This window comes from Pseudorca crassidens, chromosome 2 (assembly GCF_039906515.1).
Source record: "Pseudorca crassidens isolate mPseCra1 chromosome 2, mPseCra1.hap1, whole genome shotgun sequence".
In the NCBI taxonomy this organism is placed as follows: Eukaryota; Metazoa; Chordata; class Mammalia; order Artiodactyla; family Delphinidae; genus Pseudorca; species Pseudorca crassidens.
The window spans coordinates 79,862,501-79,883,875 of NC_090297.1; the positions used below are offsets into that span (position 1 = coordinate 79,862,501).

The following is a 21,375-nucleotide window of genomic DNA, read 5'->3' on the forward strand; positions in this document are numbered from 1 at the left end:
AATGAAGGAGAAAGGATATATATCTCTATCTATATATCTATACCTATATCTATACCTATATATTCCTCTCTATATCTATCTATATAGCTAGTTATATATAATATATAGTTATATAATATTATCTAGTATAGCTATATAACATAGATAATAATAATTATGAATTACAAGCAATAATTACTAAAATGTAGTTATTAAGATATTATCTATATAACAATATCTACCTATTTATCTACATATATTTCTAGTTTTGTTCTGAAGCTATCTGAAATCTAGTAGAACTCTGCAAGAAAAGAAAAAATTCTAAGAAAGATTCCATCTTGGAAAAACAAAGTTACTTTGACCAGATGTGGCAGTGGCCCTTTCAAACTGCCAGAGAGAGGACAGGAATAGCTTGCTGTAACTTATGATACTAATCCCAGACATTGGAGTGAATGGAAACCCTTGGAGGGCTTTGCTGACCACTCCTGATCTGCACCAGCACCAGCGAGGGGCAGGTGAAGCGTGAAGAGGAGTGTGTATATGTGTTCCAGCCAGAATACAGTGCAGCTAGGATTGCCTGCTAGGCTGAGATGGAGACACAGTTTCAGGTAACGTCACAATTTATATCACAGCAGATACACAACCCAAGTCTGCTCTTTCCCTGTGTAGAAGATGTCTAGTTCTTTCCTGCCTCCTTCAGACAAACAATATCAGCAGTTTCATCTCTTGCTACCTGAGACGCAAGCTTGACATAATAAAAGACATGCCACTTTCCTGGCTGCTACTCAACTGTAACTCAGGAGAATTAACTTCCATCCCATTTGAATGCGTGAAGTGCTCCCATCCAGCCAGTACATAGTAAATTTGTATTGGTTATTCTTGAGGCAAAGGACATTTTCACCTTCTAGATAGGCCATATGGTCTCTTTCAAAGTCATCATGATGTAGAGGAATAAACATAGACTTCAGAGTAAGTCAGAGTTGGGTCCAAACCTCTGTTTTGTCTTTTATTAACTGCATATTCTTTAGCAAGTTTTTTTGCCTTATGTATAAAATGAGGTTAATAATGCCTACTACCTACTCAGGGCTATTATATAGCTTAAGCAAGTTCTTATATATAAAATGCCTACAACATCTAGGCATTAAATAAATCTTGGTTGAAACAATTTAAAATTTGGTTTTGTCTATTAACTTTATTTTTATACCTATATATCACTTTGTATATTAAAAAACCCTAAGTATAACCATCTCTCATGCCTTTTGCCCAGGTTATTTTCTTAAGGAATAGCATGCTAAGATAATTTAAAAAGCAAAGGGTGGTTTTTCTTTTCTTGGAGAGCACACATACGTTTGCGCACACAGGCAGAGACAGGTGGGTGACTTTCCAAAGTTCCTCAAGCTTTGGGTCGTCATCATAATTAAAAAGGGGATGTGACCAAAGTGAGGAAACAATGCACAGCACATCATGAGAGATGTGTTCCTCCGTGATCTGTAACAGATGCTTTCTGAAGGGCCTGGCAGAAGCCGGGTGCAGGCCCAGCTGCCTGTCGGTCAGGATGACCAAATTCTGTGTTCACGTGTTAGAAGAAAACTAAAAGCCAGAACCCAGCAATCACTTGCTCTGAGCCAACTTTGTGGTAGCTGCTATTGAACATTTAATAATTATTAGTTTCATTCCGCCCTGGAATCTCTGACAGGAAAACTGTTGGCAGAGCTGTAAACAATAACTAAAAAAGACTGCATCTCTAGACAGAATAACCAGGCCACTAAAGGGGTCTCTTCTCTCTGTCCTTCTAATTGCCCTTGTATTCTAGATATGACAGAGTCCCATGCAATAAGTCTTTTCTGTTCATCCTCATCCTTGGGTGGGTAGTAAATCAAACTCCATCTTCTCATTTCTTTCTTCTGCTGGGTGACTTTTTTGCATCTAGTGTAGCTCAAAGACCATGCAGTCCTGGAGAGCCAGTGCCAAGTCGTTGGTCAGGAAGAGGAGTCCAGACAATGTGGGCAAGAGGGTGGAAACCCCAGGCGGTTGAAAGGCTGTGGTCAGACCACTGTCCTCAGATAGGAGAAGGCCCCCAGAAAAATTGTTGGAAAATAAATGATTCCAAGTGCTAGAAGAGGACAAGGGAATCCTTTTTATCACAGAAGTCATCAATCTTATAGACATAAAGGAATTAAAAAAGAAAAAGGCCACAAAGAAGAAAGTTGACTTTAACTCTTTAAAAATTAAAAATAAGGAACGCAAAACACTGGCCTTAAAAAGTCTTTCGTCATTTATGGCTGGTTAAGGGGGTGGACATGAGAGAAAGGATATATTGACAGAAATGTGACGGATTATGAAAGATGAGCTTTGGGGCTTCCTTGGTGGCGCAGTTGTTGAGAGTCTGCCTAACGATGCAGGGGACACGGGTTCGTGCCCCGGTCCAGGAAGATCCCACATTCTGCGGAGTGGCTGGGCCCATGAGCCATGGCCACTGGGCCTGCGCGTCCGGAGCCTGTGCTCCGCAACGGGAGAGGCCACAGCAGTGAGAGGCCCGCGTACCGAAAAAAAAAAAAAAGATGAGCTTGGTTCAGGCACACACTGGGCAATCCTTCGAGTCCCAAATGCATCTTTACTTTTAGGATCTTGAAGAAGGCGAGAGCGCAGCGCCTGTGTGAATCAGCAGAAGGAATCTTTGTAAGGTTGGTGTTTCCAAAGCAGGGCAGGTGTTAGAAGAGCCCCAGCTCAGACGGACGCCTAGGGAACACGTAGTCAACCGGTCCAGCAGGAAAAGAGCCCCGACCGGAGGCTGAGATGGAACGAATACAACCTGCCCAGCCCAGGGTAAAAGTTGAAAAGAACCGGAACGAAGGGAGCTCGGGAGCAAGGAGGACACTCCCGGCCACGCCCCTCCCCGTGCGCATGCGCACTCACATCGACCCCTCCCCCTCGAGCCTCGGGACCGGCAGTCGGGGTCTCCGCCCAGCTTCATCCCTGTTTACCTCTTTCCCCAAGAGAGGCCGAAACTCAGCGATCATTCCTCATGCCCTGGACACTTCATGCACAGTAAGTCCAGTACGTCACATTTTCTGACCCCGTCTCCCACCTTTCCTTTTCTCCTGAAGCTCTTCCTCTGTGCTCCCTGGAATTCAGTCAGTTGGCAGCAATATCCCTCTATTCGATCCTCCACTTCTTTTCTGAATGCTCCTTACTTCGTGCTGACACTTGCTCTTCTGAGGCATTGCTTCTTCTGTGGCTCTATGTGGCAGTGGCTCCCCGGCTCCAAATCAACTGATCCTTTCCCCCTTTCGCTGACCCTCAAACCCCTCATGTCCTCTTTTCCCAGCTTAAGTCCGTGGTGGGTCATAACAATTACTCCCAAATTTAAATCTGGACTTCTCTCCTGAGCTCCAGTCACATATCCATTTGTCTGTTTGACATCTCCACTTGGATGTTTAATGGGCTTCTCAATCTCTAACTGGTCCAAAATCAAGCTCAGAATCTTCCCATCTGCTCCTCCTGCAGTCTCCTCTGTTTTAATAAATAGTGACCCTTTCTTCTAATTGCTCAGGTCAAGAAACTTGTTGCCATCTTTAGGTCCTTCTCCTCCCACATTTATTGAGATATAATTGACATGTAACAGTGTGTAAGTTAAAGGTGTACAACGTGATGATTTGATAAATGTATATATTAGGAAATGATTACACATCCATCACCTTACACAGTTACCTTTTTCTTTTGGGGCGAGAACTTTTAAGTTCTACTCTCTCAGCAACTTTCAAGTATATAATACGGTATTGTTAACATAGTCACCATACTGTACATTAGCACAACCAGAACTTACTCATTTTGTAACTGGAAGTTTGTACCCTTTGACCACCTTCTCCCATTTCCCCCACTCTTCTGCCTGGGCAACCACCTATCTACTCTCTGTTTCTATGAGTTTGATTTGTCTTTCAGAGTCCACGTATAATGGAGATCATACAGTATTTGTCTTCATCTGTCCTGTTTCACTTAGCATAATGCCCTCAAGTTCCACCCATGTTGTTGCAAATGGCAGAATTTCCTTCTTTCTCATGGCTGACTAATATTCCATTATGTCTGAAAATATACCAAATTTTCTTTATCCATTCATTTATTGGTGGGCATTTAGATTGTTTCCATGTCTTGGTGATTGTAAATAATGCTGCAATAAACACAGGGGTACAGATATCGTTTCAAGATAGTGATTTCATTTCCCTCGGATATCTACCTAGAAGTGGAATAGCTGGATCACATGGCAGTTCTATTTTTAATTTCTTGAAGAATTTCCATACTGTTTTCTAGAGTGGCTGCACCAATTTACGTTCCCACCAACAGTGCACAAGTTTCCCTTTTCTTCACATCCTTGCCAACACTTGTTACTTCTTGACTTTCTGATGACAGCCATTCTGACAGGTGTGTGGTGATAGGTCATTGTGGTTTTGATTTGCATTTCCCTGATGATTAGTGATATTGAGCACCTTTTCATGTACCTGTTGGCCTTTTGTACATCCTCTTTGGAAAAAATGTCTATTGACGTTCTTTGGGTCCTTTCTTTCTATCTCATAATCTGTCAACAAATCCTGTTGGCTCTACCTTAAAAATACATCCTGGATTTGATCACTTCTCACCATCTCCACCATCACAGACTGGTCCAGGCCACCATCATTTCTTGCCTAGATTCTGCCGTAGCCTCCTAATTATTCTCCCTTGCTCTCCTTCAGCTCATTCCCCACACTGCACCCAGCATGACCCTGCTAAAACTAAGACATGCTGGGCCACCCCTCAGCTCAGAACCCCACTATGACTTCCCACATGGTGCAGAGCAAAGCCAGGGCCTTACTAGGCCCTGCAAGACATACCCGGTCTCTTCCCAGCCTGCCCAACTCCGACCTCATCTCCTGCTTTTCCCTCCTGCATCGGCTTCTGCCTTCTGCCACTGCGGCCTCCCCACTCTTCCTCAGGCTCCAGGAGTGAGCTTCTACCTCAGGCTTTTGCACTTGCCTTTTCTCCCTGGCTCAGTTCAGACCTTCTCAAAGAGCCCCTGCCCTGGCTGGTCCATTAAACCCCACTCCAGACTCCTTCTATTCCCCTCCCTGCTTCATTTTTTCTTTATCACTGCCTAACTTACTGAAGTTTTACAAACTGTGTCTTTGCTTTATTTTATCCTATTGATTGTCTTTTTCAAGAAGGCAAGAGATTTTTGTCTCTTTTCTTCACTACTGAGTCCCCCCATTGCCCCAAACAGTGCCTGGCACACAGTTGTTTAATAGATGGGTGAATACCCCAGGCTCTGGGAGTGGGTCATTGGTGAGAGCACAGAAGAGGAAGGTGGTTGCACTGCAAACATGATGGAACTGGGCTTTGGAGGAAAAGAAGACACGAGTGGGGGGTGGGGAACCAAGAAAACAGGCTCCTAGAGATGAAGGCCTGCCTTATGGTCCCCAAGATTTCCTCAGCATCTGGCACACGGCCAGGCCCCAGCAGCCACTCGGAAATATTGTTGCAATGAACACACTTTCTTTAGATTGGAGAAATCTGAAAAAGGAATGGGGCAAAAACAACCAGAGTTGTTGATTTCAGAATCTTCCTATAACCTCAGGTTACCCAGGAGTCTGTCACCTGGGTGCCCCCTTGCTAGGCCACTTTTTTCTTTACTACTTAAATGAAAACACCTCAAACCTTGTGGGCCACAAGCTATGGGAAGTCCAGTGACTGCCCCAGAGGATCTCTGTAAATCCCTGGGCCTCTGCTGAGTCACCTCTCTCACTAACCTCCCAGGCCTGCCAACGCTTCACCTGACATGAGGGCTGCTCCCCTCTCTCGTCCCATGGAGACCACCCCTGTGAGCCCTGGTAATACAGAGTAGTGACTACAGCAGGCTCATTCTAAAATTAGGGGTTATACAACAATACATCACACATTTAATTTGAAAATTCGTTATCCCTGTTCCTAAAAGTTCCTTGGCTTCTCTCACACTGACCATCCACACTCCAACCCAGGATTTCTCACTGCCCCACTTTTCTCCTCAGACCTCACACAGACACAAGTAGGATAAGCCTGGCCCATGACTATAGCTCTCCTCTTTGGCTCTGGCAGAGTTCCCAGAAACACCCTCACCTGCAATGTCAGGACACTGAGACCAGGTCTCACACAGCTATTTCCATTTCAATTAAGTATGTGGGATTTGGATTTTGGAAATGTGGTTTGGGTTATCTCAATTAGATATTTTGTGAGCACTATTTCTGACTTGCAAATAGTTACAAAATTGCTTCCTTCTCAACCCAAGCCTGTGGTGGGAAATTAAGAACAATTTGAATGGGTCTCACCTTACCCAAGAGCTAATAATTCAGACCACAACCCACACTCAAATCCCGACTTTTTCAGCCACTGTGGATTTAGGGGAGGAAATAAGAGAAGGTCAGGCACTGGAGAGGGTGCCTCGGCTATTTGCACTCACTAGACAACGGGGTGTGGAAAGGAATTAAAGCTACAAAAAATCTGCCTTGCACCTCACCTCTGTCATACGCTTTTTAGGGATCAAGTTGCAAAAAACCACTTGCCTTGGGCTTCCCTGGTGGCGCACTGGTTGAGAGTCCGCCTGCCGATGCAGGGGACACGGGTTCGTGCCCCGGTCCGGGAGGATCCCACATGCCGCGGAGCGGCTGGGCCCGTGAGCCATGGCCGCTGAGCCTGCGCGTCCGGAGCCTGTGCTCCGCAACGGGAGAGGCCACAACAGTGAGAGGCCCGCGTACGGCAAAAACAAAACAAACAAACAAACGAAAAAAAAAAACCCACTTGCCTCTAAGAGCAGGTTTTACTTTAGTGCCGGGGTCCCCAACCCCCGGGCCATGGACCGGTACTGGTCTTCGGCATGGTAGGAACCGGGCCACACAGCAGGATGTGAGCGGCGGGCGAGCCAGCGAAGCTTCATCTGCCGCTCCCCATCACCCCCTATGGCTCCCCATCACTCGCATTACCGCCTGAACCATCCACCACCTCCCGCCCCTCCCCGTCCGTGGAAAAATTATCTTCCACGAACCTGGTCCCTGGTGCCAAAAAGGCTGGGGACTGCTGCTTTAGGAGGGCTAGCTGGCCTTCCAGCCGCCCCTGGAGAATTGTTAGCCCATAGAGGAGAAGTGTGTGTGGCTGGCTGATTGCACATCAACACCACCCATTCTACTTTGGCTCACCCAGGGCGGAGGTTCTCAGAGCATGGTCCCTAGACCAGCCATGTCAGCCTCAGCATCAGCTTTACTCGGGAAGTGGTTAGACAGGTACATCTCATGTCCCACCCCAGACCTACTGAATCAGAAACCTTGGGAGTGAGGGCCAGGAATCTGTGTTTTAATGAGCCTTTCAGGCAATACTGTTGCAGCTGAAGTCTGAGGACCACCGACCTGGCATTCTGTACAGCCCATATGCAAAGTCAGGCCTCCAAGTCTGGTGAAATCCGCTCAATCCTTCCCATGTAATGGGAAAACAGTAAAAAAAAAAAAATTATTTATATAGATAGATGAACAAAAAAGGCACAGAGAGGATGCTGGATGGTGCTGCTTTAAACCACTAGGCACAGCAATGGTCTATGTATCCATGTCTTTGGGGGTGAGGTGCTGGAAAGGTCAGCCCTCCAGTGACCAGCAATGAACACGCAAGTGAGTGAAAACATCCCCCGACTGTCCACTGAGCTGCCACAAAGCCCCGGGTCCTCTCTTAGAAACATTTCACTTCTCGGGGTACCTCGTGGTAAGCTGCGGCCCCCAGAAGTCTGTGCCAAGTTCTGTACCCACATCCCTCCATCTCACAACAACCCTAGACAACTATTTCTTCTCTATTTTATAAATGAGAAAACTGAGGAAATTAATTGTTTTAAGTTCACACGGGAAGTAAGTGGTGGAGCTGGAATTCACCCTAAAATGTTGGCCTCCAAAACCCCTGCTCTGTCTCACCCGCAAAATCCTGCCTTGTCTGATTAGAAGTGGTGAGGGGGATTTAAGGGCAGCACACAGTGGGTGAGCAGGAGAAGGAAATGCTCAAGCAAAGGAGGAGGCTGAAAGCCACAACCGAAGAGCCATATGCGGCCCAGCAGACCCAGCAGCCACTGCTGGGTGGTGACCAGTAACAAGAATTCATTTTCACAAAGAAAAAGTAGGTGTTCACTCAAATCTAAAAGGTAGGCAATTCCCACCAACGGAGCAAGAGGGTTCCCTTTTCTCCACACCCTCTCCAGCATTTATTGTTTGTAGATTTTTTGATGATGGCCATTCTGACTGGTGTGAGGTGACACCTCATTGCAGTTTTGATTTGCATTTCTCTAATGATTAGTGATGTGGAGCATCCTTTCATGTGTTTGTTGGCAGACTGTATATCTTCTTTGGAGAAAGGTCTATTTAGGTCTTCTGCCCATTTTTGGATTGGGTTGTTTGTTTATTTGATATTGAGCTGCATGAGCTGCTTGTAAATTTTGGCGATTAATCTTCTGTCAGTTGCTTCGTTTGCAAATATTTTCTCCCATGCTGAGGGTTGTCTTTTCAATTTGTTTGTGGTTTCCTTTGCTGTGCAAAAGCGTTTAAGTTTCATTAGGTCCCATTGGTTTATTTTTGTTTTTATTTCCATTTCTCTAGGAGGTGGGTCAAAAAGGATCTTTCTGTGATTTATACCATAGAATGTTCTGCCTATGTTTTCCTCTAAGAGTTTTATAGTGTCTGGCCTTACATTTAGGTCTTTAATCCATTTTGAGTTTATTTTTGTGTATGGTGTTAGGGAGTGTTCTAATTTCATTCTTTTACATGTAGCTGTCCAGTTTTCCCAGCACCACTTATTGAAGAGGCTGTCTTTGCTCCATTGTAAATTGATACAGCCACTATGGAGAATAGTATAGAGGTTCCTTAATAAACTAAAAATAGAACTACCATATGACCCAGCAATCCCACTACTGGGCATATACCCTGAGAAAACCATAATTCAAAAAGAGTCATGTACCACAATGTTCATTGCAGCTCTATTTACAATAGCCAGGACATGGAAGCAATCTAAGTGTCCATTGACAGATGAATGGATAAAGAAGATGTAGCACATATATACAATGGAATATTACTCAGCCATAAAAAGAAACAAAATTGAGTTATTTGTAGTGAGGTGGATGGACCTAGTGTCTGTCATACAGAGTGATGTAAGTCAGAAAGAGAAAAACAAATACCGTATGCTAACACATATATATGGAATCTAAAAAAAAAAGGGGGGTTCTGAAGAACCTAGGGGCAGGATAGGAATAAAGACACAGACGTAGAGAATGGACTTGAGGACACAGGGAGGGGGAAGGGTAAGCTGGGACGAAGTGAGAGAGTGGCATGGGCTTATATATACTACCAAATGTAAAATAGATAGCTAGTGGGAAGCAGCTGCATAGTACAGCGAGATCAGCTCCATGCTTTGCGACCACCTAGAGGGGTGGGATAGGGAGGGTGGGAGGGAGATGCCAGAGGGCGGAGATATGGTGATGTATGTATATGCATAGCTGATTCACTTTGTTATAAAGCAGAAACTAACACACCATTTGTAAAGCAATTATACTCCAATAAAGATGTTAAAAAAATAAAAGGTAGGCAAGTATGCAATTATTGTAGAAATGCTAAAATGCAATGTGCTTACACTGAATGGATTAAAATTTAAATATCATTTAGGAACGATTTACTTCTAGGGAAAATAACCCATTTCCTGATGGTACTAGCTAGATAAATGAAGTATCCCTGCAGTATACTTCTGTTCAAGTGCACGGTGAGTTTTTAAAGAATGGGTTTAGTCATAAGTTCTGCACGGGTGAACAGTGTACCCACCCATTTCTTGTATTTCACCCAATGAGCTCAAGCGATGATGCTCAAAGAATTTCTCCTGCAGTTTGGGCAGTCAGCATCCTCCAGGGAATTCACTTTAAACTAGAGAGTTTAACCAAAGCCAAGCAAAATTCAACACTTGGTTATTACTATTATTGTTTTAATAAGCATCTTCAGCAAACCTACCAATCTTCCAGAAAAAAAAAAAAAGAATCTAATTCTTTTTCCCTGTTGACAAGGGAGTAACTTATGAAAATATTGCCTACAGTACAAAGAATGATGCAATGACGGGCAACACTCAAACTGACGATTAATTAGAACTTGTGTCTCCTGCCTGTTTCTAGTATGTTGATTAGTTCTGTCCTTGCCATGTGGGGTTGTGTCTTTCACGTGAAACACTAGAGAAGGGGGCAGCATTCCTATTCTGAGGATGGAAGAAACATTAATTATTCCTTGGAATCCTGTTGGGTGAAGTGGGTTTTTTTTCTTCCCTTCACCAAGCGAAACAGGAGAATTATTTCCTAATAAAACTTTCACTAGGCCAGATAGTGTTGCTTGAACATAATTTTTAATATGCAGTGGCCTGGAACCTGGCAGATATTGGCAGAGTGGGTGCCCCTGTTTTAAAAAGCTGAATGTGGCTGACAGTAATATCACTGCTTCCTTATGTCTATTAGAGTCAGGGCAAGGTTAGACAAATACATTCCCACCAGCGCAAAACAGCAACTTTCCAAAATGTATGTCAGTGGTGTATTTACAGCCAAATCCAGAAGGAGCTTGTACTTCTTATGCTGCTCCCATTAATGAGACAAATGTCAGCATCCACAAGCTATTTTTTTCTTCCTGCTTATCAAATCTTTCAAAGAATTGATAACTAGTCTTTATAGATTGTGAAAGTCAGATATAACTCTGAATGTATTACTTTACTGGACCCCTTGGGGTAAACTTATCACCTGGAAACCGTTTTACATTGACGATTTGACTTTCATGTGGCGTGTCATAATGCACCCTGGTTGGAAATCTAAAATAAAATATCTGGACTACAACCTTCCTCTTGGTGGAATTTATGATTCCCTCAGTACAATAATTTTGAAAACTGTATCCCTTAAGCTACAAGACTTGATAAATTATTAACTGCTTGAATTGAAGAAGCTTTCCAATAGGCTTATGTGCTATCTAGAGGCACGGATTAATTTCTACTGAACTAGAAGCTCACCTCAAACTGTTTTTCAGCAGTCTAAACTACCTGCTTCCTCTTCTGTCTAGGACAGATCAAAGTGTCCATTTCCTCTCTGGCAGCTCCGAGAGGTGCTGCTTTTAGCAAAGCTCTGCCAAAAGACGATGACCATTGATCCACCAGAGAATTGGTTGTGTTCAGGCAATCACACCCCAGAGAGACTTGCATCCACCTGGGGCTCTTATCTTTCTATTTCTCGTGGCATTTTCTGGTTTAAATTCTACTCTGGAGGAACTGAACTGGTATACAGAGAATGCTGGTAGGAGGGAGTCTGGAGGGTATTGTTTTTGTGAACTTAGGGAATAGCATTTTTTTTTTTAACTTTCAGGGGCTTGTGCTGCCAGAGGGAAAATGTTCACCTGTCTTCGGCTTTTACAGCCCCTCTTCTCTCATCCCAGACACCGTGCCTTGAAAATCAGCCACGACCAGGTGTATAAGAACCACCAGACTGACCAAAGGCAGAAAGGGCCCAGAAAGCTTTCCGCAGAAGCTCTCCTTTTTTTTGGGAGGGGAATTTTTTTTTTTATTCAAACAGAATGTCACAAAAATTATAATCAACCTCATCAGTTCACTCAGTCCCATGTAATTAATTATTTTTTCACCTTGATCTTTTGTTAGCACTTTTATGAATTCATCAGTTTTCCATTAGAGTTCTGAAAATGCTTATTCATTCAGTTCAGCAGTATAGTCAGTTACCAGAAACCTGTACTTGTCAGAGTCTTTTCCATGAATTCCTTGAAGATGAAACCCTTTTATAGGAACATTTTTGCAAAAGCATCAGAGTACACTCAAAACTGTCTGTAGATGACAAAAGACTTAAAAATGACCACAGTTAAAGATTTGATGAAAGTTCATAATAATGTAATTGACAAGGAAATTTAGTTATTTCTGAGATATACATTTTAAAGTAATAACTAGAATTATGACTTATAACATTATACCAGAACATATAAGATTTTTAGAAATTTCATGTAATGTCTGAAACATTAACATATTTCCATACAAATAACCCAAAGAAAGTTTAGTATTAGTTGGTTTTTTGTTTGTTTGTTTTTTTATACTGCAGGTTCTTATTAGTCATCCATTTTATACACATCAGTGTATACATGTCAATCTGAATCGCCCAATTCAGCACACCACCATCCCCACCCCACCGCGGTTTTCCCCCCTTGGTGTCCATACGTTTGTTCTCTACATCTGTGTCTCAACTTCTGCCCCCGCAGAGCTCTTCTAATAGATTCTTTCCCTTCACCCAGGTCAGCTGAGTTGGGAGTACATTTAATTATCTGTTTTACGGTCAATTCTGTGTGTAGTCAAGATAATGCTAACTGTCTTGATATAGGGACAGCTTCTATAAACACTGTTTCGGGGACACAACAGTGCAGTACCCAAGAGCACATTGCAATAGAAACCAATGTGTTCTGTGGCCCAAGGTGCCAGGAATATGTGAAAGTATTTAGGATCAGTTGCTCCACAGGAAAACTTGAAATTCCCTGACATTTCACAGCTCATGTATGAAAGAAGTAGAGGCTTTCCCCAGTTTGATAATGATCCTAAAACTTTACGTGACATTACATATAACACATTGTAAAGATGAAGTAAACTTTTACAAACTATCATTAATAAGAAATGAATTTTTATCAACCACATTAAAGGATAGACTGAACAGGTAGGTTGTCAATTGCAGGGAAAGTGTCATAGAGGTGTAGCCAGTTAATCAATTAACATAGGTTAGTTTTGTGGCTTTTGTGAGGCTTACAATGTGTTGCTTCCTTTTTTTAATTTATAATTTGTTGCGTTTTTCCCTCCACTTAAATAAATATTCGCTTTGTACTCAATTTTGTATCAGTGATTTTGTTTTTTTTTTTTTTTTTTTTTTTCTTAAAGAGAGTCCTCCAAATTGAATAAGCTTCAGGCCTCACAATACCTGGATCTACCCCTGGGTGTTTTAATCACCCTTCTCTAATCCTGGGATGTCAAACTTTGGATAATATAATCATCTTCTATGTGTATAATCTGATCGATTACCAGGACTAAGCTTTTTAGAATTTATAGTTTTAAAATCTTTATTAAACCTAAAGATTTGGGGAGTTCCCTGGTGGCCTAGTGGTTAGGATTCTGGGCTTTCACTGCCATGGCCCAGGTTCAATTCCTGGTCGGGGACTGTGATCCCACAAGCCGTGTCGTGCAGCCAAAAAAAAAAAACCCGAAGTTTTATATATACCTCTTTATGGGGAATACATCGAATACTTCAGCAAATCAACATTGAGATTCTTTTTTCAAGTTAGCATAATAGAGTACTCTAAAGGCTCTAAAGATCTCTATGAAAAACATCTCTTTATGGTGAGTTTCTAAATTTTTCTTTTACCCTGCTAGCTATTTAATTATTTATTAGTCATCTTTCTCTCTTTTAAAAAGGATGTGTATACCAAAGACTTTTGTCATCCAATAAATATTAACATGTAAGGTTTAAAAATATGTTGAGAATTAGTTACCTAACTTATTTAATGAATAAATAATGCAATGATCAAAGGCTGAACCAATGAGTAAAGTCTGTTACTTAAAGGATCACAAGATACTACTTTTCTATAAGAGAATCTAAAGTTATCCCTTAAGGGATCATCATTTACAGGAAGATGTTCTCCCTGAGGAGACTGTGGACTGGCTGGCAGGTTGAAGGTGCTACTGTCTATTTCTCTGGCCTTCCCAGCAGCCAGTATACAGCAAGCAGTTTCTAAACAAGCTCTATTTTGCAGATGGGGAAGGAGCCAATAAGCACTGGACTGATGCAGGGCCAAAATTTGGGGCAAATCTCAGAGGAACCCATCTCCTTCCTCCAGAGAGCATGCGGGACACTTGCCTGGAAGCAGGGCAGATGATTCCAGGAGCTGTTTCTCACCAGCTGTGACCCTTAAGCCACAGGCCATGGTGCAAGGGCATATGGTGGGTACTTGGTAAATTTTCAGGGGTTTCTAGGCCACAATAATTTCTCCCCTAATCTTTTAGCCAGGCTGTTGGAAAAACTTTTTAGAATATGGAAACTGGAGCTTCCTTTCACCCTTCAAAAGAAGGTTGACTCTGCAGAGGACAGAATGAAAGCAGAGAAAGCACCACTGTCTCTTCCCCAGGAGACCCCTGGGCACACAACCCTCTTTGTTAGCTGTACAGAAAACCAAGTTTGAAGTTGATAACTTTGGCTGTCACACAGCCTATGCATTTGTAGAGCATTTAGCTTATTGACCTAAATGTTCTCATGTTTAGAAAAAAAATGTAGTCTAATTAATTCACAATAAAAAATCTTCCATTTCATAGAAGATAAAATTCATATAACCCAAACAGAATTGAATGTGTGGTAGGATGAAGTCATCAGCATGCAGCCATCAGCATGCAGCAGCCTTAAAAATTACAATATCTGACCTTAGTATGTGTGAATCTATCAGGATTCCATTGTCGACATGTATATTTTTCAATATTCTTCTCTGAGCTGAAATTATGTCATTTATATGCAAATGACCACATCTTCAGCAGCTGCTGCTTCTCCGTTGAAGCTGAGGGACTTATTTGCACTTAATAAAGCCTCATAAATAGGTTTTGCCTCTAAAAGGGTGGGGGAGCAGGAAACCCATCAGAGCCTTTTACAGTTACAAGCTTCTTTTTGTTTTGAAAGCGAGCGGCCACCTCTAAGAGGACGGTTCTCAGTTATCAAAGAAACAGGACTCCTCACCCAGCCAGCTCGCTCCTTCCCTCCTTGGGAAACAAACGCTCCCGTCCTTCCTGGCACCTTTTTGCCACTGCAGCTGTGGGTATCGCCAGTCTCCAGCCGGGTTGTGATTTAATCCAGACTTTAGTACAAAGGGGGACTGCTCTCTGAGCAGAGTCTCCTGCCAGGTGGTAAGAACAGGTGTCCAGCCCCAGGAAGACCCCTCAGGACCCCACAGGCTGTCCTGTCCAAGAGGAGGAGGGGAATCCCTCCGCAAGTGGAGGGGAATTTTTCCTTTCATGAGTTATGAGTTTCCCTTTAAAACACTCTACATAGGGAAGGGACAGCATTTGGGAAATGTTTGTACACTCTGACGGCCCGATCAAACAGCATTAAAAGAACGTTAAAAACTCACCTTAGGGGAGACTTTAAGACGGCGGAGGAGTAAGATGTGGAGATCACCTTCCTCCCCACAAATACAACAGAAATACATCTACATGTGGAACAACTCCTACAGAACACCTACTGAACGCTGGCAGAAGACCTCAGACCTCCCAAAAGGCAAGAAACTCCCCATGTACCTGGGTAGGGCAAAAGAAAAAAGGAAAAAACAGAGACAAAAGAATAGGGACAGGACCTGCACCAGTGGGAGGGAGCTGTGAAGGAGGAAAGGTTTCCACACACTAGAAGCCCCTTCGCGGGTGGAGACTGCGGGTGGCGGAGGGGAAAAGCTTCAGAGCCGTGGAGGGGAGTGCAGCCACAGGGGTGCGGAGGGCAAAGTGGAGAGATTCCCGCACAGAGGATCAGGGCCGACCGGCACTCACCAGCCCGAGAGGCTTGTCTACTCCCCCACCTGGGTGGCGGGGGCTGGGAGCTGAGGCTCGGGCTTCGGAGGTTGGATCCCAGGGAGAGGACTGGGGTTGGCTGCGTGAACACAGCCTGAAGGGGGCTAGGGCGCCACAGCTAGCCAGGAGGGAGTCTGGGAAAAAGTCTGGAGCTGCGGAAGAGGCAAGAGACCATTGTTTTGGGGTGCGCAAGGAAAGGGGATTCAGAGCACCGCCTAAACAAGCTTCCAGAGATGGGCGGGATCCATGGCTATCAGCGTGGACACCAGAGATGGGCATGAGATGCTAAGGCTGTGCTGCGGCCACCAAGAAGCCTGTGTGCAAGCACAGGTCACTATGCACACCTCCCCTCTGGGAGCCAGTGCAGCCCGCCACTGCCAGGGTCCCGTGATCCAGGGACAACTTCCCCGGGAGAATGCACAGCATGCCTCAGGCTGTTGCAATGTCATGCTGGACTCTGCTGCTGCAGGCTCGCCCCGCATTCCGTACCCCTCCCTCCCCACGGCCTGAGTGTGCCAGAGCCCCCGAAACAGCTGCTCCTTTAACCCTGTCCTGTCTGAGTGAAGAACAGACGCCCTCAGGCTACCTTTACGCAGAGGGGGGGCCAAATCCAAAGATGAACCCTGGGAGCTGTGCGAACAAAGAAGAGAAAGCGAAATCTCTCCCAGCAGCCTCAGGAGCAGCGGATTAAATCTCCACAATCAACTTGAGGTACCCTGCATCTGTGGAATACCTGAATACACAACAAATCATCCCAAAATGGAGGCTGTGGACTTTGGAAGCAAAGATATATATATTTTTTTCCTTCTTCTCTTTTTGTGAGTGTGTATGTGTATGCTTCTTTGTGTGATTTTCTCTGTATAGCTTTGCTTTCACCATTTGTCCTAGGGTTCTGCCTGTCTGGGTTTTTTTGTTTGTTTTTTCTTTTTTAGTACAGTTTCTAGTGCTTGTTATCATTGGTGGATTTGTTTTTTGGTTTGATTGCTCTCTTCTTTCTGTCTGTTTTTTTATTACTTTAAATTTTTTTAATTTTCTATATATTTTTTTAATTTTAATAACTTTAATTTAATTTTATTTTCTTCTTTTCTCCATTACTTCTGAGCCGTGTGGCTGACAGAGTCTTGGTGCTCTGGCCAGGTGTCAGGCCTGTGCCTCTGAGGTTGGAGAGCCAAGTTCAGGACATTGGTCCACCAGAGACATCCCGGCTCCATGTAATATCAAACGGCAAAAGCTCTCCCAGAGATCTCCGTCTCAATGCTAAGACCCAGCTCCATTCAACGACCAGCAAGCTACAGTGCTGGACACACTATGACAAACAACTAGCAAGACAGGAACACAACACAACCCATTAGCAGAGAGGCTGCCTAAAATGATAATAAGGTCACAGACACCCCAAAACACAAGACCGGATGCAGACCTGCCCACCAGAAAGACAAGATGCAGCCTCATCAACCAGAACACAGACACAAGTTGCTCCCCCAGGAAGCCACACAACCCACTGAAACAACCTTAGCCACTGGGGGCAGACACCAAAAACAACAGGAACTATGAACCCGCAGCCTGTGAAAAGGAGACCAAAACACAGTAAGTTAAACAAATGAGAAGACACAGAAACACACAGCAGATGAAGGAGCAAGGTAAAAACCCACCAGACCAAACAAATAAGTAGGAAATACACAGTCTACCTGAAAAAGAATTCAGAGTAATGATATTAAAGATGATCAAATCTTGGAAATGGAATGGAGAAAATACAAGAGAAGTTTAAAAATGACCTAGAAAAACTAAAGACCAAATGAACAATGATGAATAACACAATAAATGAAATTAAAAACTCTCTAGAAGGAATCAATAGAAGAATAACTGAGGCAGAAGAATGGATAAGTGACCTGGAAGATAAAATAGTGGAAATTTTAATGCAGAGCAGAATAAAGAAAAAAGAATAAAAAGAATTAAGGACAGTCACAGAGACCTCTCGGACAACACTAAACACACCAACATTCGAATTATAGGGGTCCCATAAGAAGAAGAGAAAAAGAAAGTGACTGAGAAAATATTTGACGAGATTATGCTTGAAAACTTCCCTAATATGGGAAAGGAAATAGTTAATCAAGCCCAGGAAACACAGAGAATCCCATACAGGATAAATTCAAGGAGAAACACACCAAGACACATATTAATCAAACTATCAAAAATTAAATACAAAGAACAAATATTAAAAGGGAAGGGAAAAACAGCAGCAACGGAAAAACAACAAATAACACATAAGGGAATCCCCATAAGGTTAACAGTTGAACTTTCAGCAGAAACTCTGCAAGCCAGAAGGGACTGGCAGGACATATTTAAAGTGATGAAGGAGAAATCGTACAACCAAGATTACTCTACCCAGCAAGAATCTCATTCAGATTTGACGGAGAAATTAAAAGCTTTACAGAAAAGCAAAAGCTAAGAGAATTCAGCACCACCAAAGCAGCTTTACAACAAATCCTAAAGTAACTTCTCTAGCCAGGAAACACAAGAGAAGGAAAAGACCTACAATAACAAACCCAAAACAATTAAGAAAATGGTAATAGGAACATACATAATAATTACCTTAAATATAAATGGATTAAATGCCTCAACCAAAAGACATAGACTGGCTGAATGGATACAAAAACAAGACCCATATATATGCTGTCTACAAGAGACCTACTTCAGACCTAGGGACACATACAGACTGAAAGTGAGAAGATAGAAAAAGATATTCCATGCAAATGGAAATCGAAAGAAAGCTGGAGTAGCAGTTCTCATATCAGACAAAATAGACTTTAAAACAAAGAATATTACAAGAGACAAAGAAGGGCACTACATAATGATCAAGGGATCAATCCAAGAAAAGGTATAACAATTGTAAATATTTATGCACTCAACATAGGAGCACCTCAATACATAAGGCAAATGATAACAGCCATAAGAGGGGAAATCGACAGTAACACAATCATAGGAGAGGGCTTTAACACCCCACTTTCACCAATGGACAGATCATCCAAAATGAAAATAAATAAGGAAACACAAGCTTTAAATGATACATTAAACAGGATGGACTAAATTGATATGTATAGGACATTCCATGCAAAAACAACAGAACACACTTTCTTCTCAAGTGCTCATGGAACATTCTCCAGGATAGATCATATCTTGGGTCACAAATCAAGCCTTAGTAAGGTTAAGAAAATTGAAATCTTATCAAGTATATTTTCTGACCACACGCTATGAGACTAGATATCAATTATAAGAAAAAATCAGAAAAAATACAAACACATGGAGGCTAAAAAATACACTACTTAATAACCAAGAGATCACTGAAGAAATCAAAGCGGAAATCAAAAAATACCTTGAAACAAATGACAATGAAAACACAATGACCCAAAACCTATGGGATGCAGCAAAAGCAGTTCTAAGAGAGAAGTTTATAGCAATACAATCCTACGTCAAGAAACAAGAAACATCTCAAATAAACAACCTAACCTTACACCTAAAGCAGTTAGAGAAAGAAGAAGAAAAAAAGCCCAAATTTAGCAGAAGAAAAGAAATCACAAAGATCAGATCAGAAATAAAAGAAAAAGAAATGAAGGAAACAATAGCAAAGATCAATAAAACTAAAAGCTGGTTCTTTGAGAAAATAGACAGAATTGATAAACCATCAGCCAGACTCATCAAAAAAAAAAAGGGAGAAGACTCAGATCAATAGAATTAGAAATGAAAAAGGAGAAGTAACAACTGATACTGCAGAAATACAAAGGATCATGAGAGATTACTACAAGCAACTGTATGCCAACAAAATGGACAACCTGGAAGACATGGACAAATTCTTAGAAAAGCACAACTTCCAACTGAACCAGGAAGAAACAGAAAATATAAACAGACCAGCCGCAAGCACTGAAATTGAGACTGTGATTAAAACTCTTCCAACAAACAAAAGCCCAGGACCAGATGGCTTCACAGGAGAATTCTATCAAACATTTAGAGAACAGCTAACACCTATCCTTCTCAAACTCTTCCAAAATATAGCAGAGGGAGGAACACTCCCAAACTCATTCTACGAGGCCACCATCACCCTTATACCAAAACCAGACAAAGATGTCACAGAGAAAGAAAACTACAGGCCAATATCACCGATGAACAGAGATGCAAGAATCCTCAACAAAATACTAGCAAACAGAATCCAACAGCACATTAAAAGGATCATACACCATGATCAATTGGGGTTTATCCCCGGAATGCAAGGATTCTTCAATATACTCAAGTCAATCAACGTGATACACCATATTAACAAATTGAAGGATAAAAACCATATGATCATCTCAATAGATGCAGAAAAAGCTTTCAACAAAACTCAATATGAATTTATGATAAAAACCCTCCAGAAAGTAGGCATAGAGAGAATTTTCCTCAACGTAATAAAGGCCATATATGACAAACCCACAGCCAACATCATTCTCAATGGTGAAAAACTGAAACCATTTCTAAGATCAGGAACAAGACACGGTTGCCCACTCTCACCACTATTATTCAACATAGTTTTGGAAGTTTTAGCCACAGCAATCAGAGAAGAAAAAGAAATAAAAGGAATCCAAATTGGAAAAGAATAAGTAAAGCTGTCACTGTTTGCAGATGACATGATACTATATATAGAGAATCCTAAATTACTAGAGCTAATCAGTGAATTTGGTAAAGTAGCAGGATACAAAATTAATGCACAGAAATCTCTTGCATTCCTATTCACTACTGATGAAAAATCTGAAAGAGAAATTAAGGAAACACTCCCATTTACCATTGCAACAAAAAGAATAAAATATCTAGAAATATACCTACCTAAGGAGACAAAAGACCTGCACGCAGAAAACTATAAGACACTGAGGGAAGAAATTAAAGATGATATAAACAGATGGAGAGATATACCATGTTTTTGGATTGGAAGAATCAACGTTGTGGAAATGACTATACTACCCAAAGCAATCTACAGATTCAATGCAATCCCTATCAAACTACCAATGGCATTTTTCACAGAGCAAGAACCAAAAATTTCACAAGTTGTATGGAAACAAAAAAGGCCCTGAATAGCCAAAGCAATCTTGAGAAAGAAAAATGGAGCTGGAGGAATCAGGCTCCCTGACTTCAGACTATACTACAAAGCTACAGTAATCAAGACAGTATGGTACTGGCACAAAAACAGAAATATAGATCAGTGGAGCAGGTTAGAAAGCCCAGAGATAAACCCACACACATATGGTCACCTTATCTTTGATAAAGTAGGCAAGAATATAAAATATAGAAAAGACACTCTCTTCAATAAGTGGTGCTGGGAAAACTGGACAGCTACATGTAAAAGAATGAAATTAGAACACTCCCTAACACCATACACAAAAATAAACTCAAAATGGATTAAAGACCTAAATGTAAGGGCAGATGCTGTAAAATTCTTAGAGGAAAACATAGGCAGAACACTCTGTGACATAAATCACAGCAAGATCCTTTTTGACCCACCTCCTAGAGAAATGGAAATAAAAACAAAAATAAACAAATGGGACCTAATGAAACTTCAAAGCTTTTGCACAGCAAAGGAAACCGTAAACAAGATGAGAAGACAACACTCAAAATGGGAGAAGATATTTGCAAATGAAGCAAATGACAAAGGATTAATCTCCACAATTTACAAGCAGCTCATGCAGCTCAATATAAAAAAAAAAAACAACCTAATCTAAAAATGGGCAGAAGACCTAAATAGACATTTCTCCAAAG

At 42.1% G+C, this 21,375-nt stretch overlaps 1 pseudogene; it reads left to right on the forward strand.

The window, feature by feature from the left end:
• Positions 1-2,775: 2,775 nt before the first annotated feature.
• Positions 2,776-21,375, forward strand: part of LOC137208971 (peptidyl-prolyl cis-trans isomerase G pseudogene) — a 33,921-nt pseudogene continuing 15,321 nt past the window's right edge.